Genomic DNA, 2500 nt, shown 5'->3' with positions numbered 1-2500 from the left:
TTTTTACCATCATGTGCGCCTAAAAAAAGTACACTATCGTGACAATCGATATCGGTCGATATGGTATAAATTGATAAAGTTATGCTCGATTATGTACGCGAAAACAGAAAAAGGGCGCTGGTGACAAAAAAAGTACTAACGATTCTGTTATTGTTTTGATATTCTGTCATCCCAGACTCTTGCGCATCTGGTGACCTATTTTTTATTCGCCAGTTCCGAGAAAAGTGTCGTTTCGATGCGTGGTGGGCCCGGGATGACAATTCGAGTTGAGTTGGAAGTTCATGTGAAGTCCTGGAAACAAGAAAAAAAGAAGATCCACGCTTCCCTAACTCAAAAAGTCATTAGAAACCGAGGGTAGCTTGTATGGAGACTTTTGTTCCTCGTGCGCTAAAACGCCGAATTAAATTTTTTATCTATACTTAACAGGAAAAAAGTTGCCTCCTTCGCGATATATAGGCAAATAAAGAATGGGTGCTATCATTTCGGGACAAAACAGGTGAAAATTTAGGTCGAAAAAAGTGTTTATAGACAAGGCATTTGAATTTAGCCAAAATCTGACTTGACCACGGGAATGCGCGCATAAAAGCACCCCTAGGGCAGTTTTTATACGGAGCAGTCTCATTTGCTTCCTGGATGTGCAGGGCCAAACATGGCCAAAAGTGGTGATTTTGGCCGTCCAAGGTGTCCATTTTCCGCGAAAATGGCGTTTTTTGGCGTCACTAAAAAAATCATTGCGAAGCAACTACTGGAGATATGCTTGTAAAACTTTGGGAGCGGTCGTGCGAACACATGCGCCAAGTTTTCTGCTAAAGTCTGCAGGCCAGATCTGCCGGGCGGCACATAAAACCGGAAAAAACCACCTAAAAAAAGAGCATGCCAAACAAAGTCTCACATTTCGCTGAATAACTTTTGATCTAGAAGAGTTAGACAAATTCTGATTGCGGGAACGGCTCCGCCGTGTGTTTTTACATATGTCTATGTCCCGTAGATAAAAAGTACATGTTGCAAAAAAAGTACATGTTGTACATAAATCTACCTTTGATATTCGGATTCCCCGTGAAAAACTACGCCTAGGCCGCAGGGTTACAAAGACGAGTCATTGCACTTATGCCCTTTTATAGACGCTTTTAGAAATCGGCCAAAACAGTATTTATTAATTTAGACAGTGTTCCACTGACATGTCGCATGCTGCGATATGTCCACGTGAAAGAGCACCGAAAAGCACCCCTAGAACACCCTTCATACCCGTTCTAACGGTTCTCTTTCATCTTCATAATAATCAAATTAAAGAACACCATACAAAAAACAAGATCTCGTGTGTAGTGGCTCGCCAGGCATACTAAAACCAAGATGTCGTGTGGGCACATGCCAGACATCATATCTTGCGTTTGCAAACACACGCAAAGTCGGTAAACAGCTCAAAACGGGCTAAAAAGTAGACAGCACCCGGACTTCCCCGGTGGTCACCCACCCGAGTACTACCCGAGCTTGAGGCTGCTTAACTTCACAGAGCAGACGGGATATGGTGCTTTCAGCCTAAGATGGCCGTCTACATTTGACTTTGACCGACACGCCTATTAGTGTCTATCATTCGTATACATTGGTACAACACATTTACACACTCACATGTCCACATACGTGGCCATAGACTGCACACGATGGCCCCCAATACCCCTTCTGGCCCTCAGAATTGGCTGGGTGGATGGCTACACTTTATATAGTAACAAAACAAAAAGGGGGGTGGTGTGGCGCACTCCAATACAAACGTGTGGCCAGCAGCTCACTCCTACAACGCAGCATACGTATTCTCTCCGATAGGAACCCCACACAGACCGACACCTTCATACACAGCAGTGCAGATAGCCGCCGCACCCCATATTTGCGCATACGCGGCCTGGAAACAATGTTAAACCACCAAAGTGGCCATTTACGACTTGCACAACCATACCTACGCTTCCTATGCGACATGACATGTGCACGTACGCGTCTTAGGCAATATGAACACCTTTCGACACCTTTCATACATGCACAGCGCGCGCTCCGCTTAAGTACGACACTAACTTGTCATATACATCATGCGTTTCCTCCCGTCACCTTTCATCACCTCCATATTCACACCAATGCGCCGTCACTTCCTCGCGCCATCACCTTCACCATTTCACCTCCATATCCGCGCTTCCTCCGCCGTCACCTCGCGTACGCGTCCATATTCGCGGGTTTCCTCGCGCTTCCTGCCTGTTTTAATCCCAGCCCAAAAACTTTCCCAAACCCCTAACATTGAAAACGACCCAAACAATTTGCGCCTTTTTTTACACAAATTCCTCACACTTCCTTTGGGCCCTATCTTTTTCGATTTAAATTCCCGCTCTTTTGCGCTCTCTCTTAAAAACCCCTTAAAAGGAAGATATATATGCCCCCCTGTTTCCCCCGTTATTTCTGCTCTCTCTAACATACTTAAACCAAGTCTAATTCGCGCTATTCTGCTCTCTTTAACATACTT

General features: G+C 45.0%; 1 non-coding gene across 1 annotated transcript; it reads right to left on the bottom strand.

Moving 5' to 3' along the window:
• Window positions 1–1432: 1432 nt before the first annotated feature.
• PITG_33279 lies at window positions 1433–1546 on the bottom strand. The gene has a single exon (XR_009934673.1). It is a non-coding gene; the product is annotated as an 8S ribosomal RNA (ribosomal RNA).
• Between the last annotated feature and the right edge of the window lie 954 nt (window positions 1547–2500).

This window comes from Phytophthora infestans, genomic scaffold (genome assembly GCF_000142945.1).
Source record: "Phytophthora infestans T30-4 supercont1.52 genomic scaffold, whole genome shotgun sequence".
Taxonomy (NCBI): Eukaryota; Oomycota; class Peronosporomycetes; order Peronosporales; family Peronosporaceae; genus Phytophthora; species Phytophthora infestans.
This window is presented reverse-complemented; position numbering and strand designations above follow the sequence as displayed.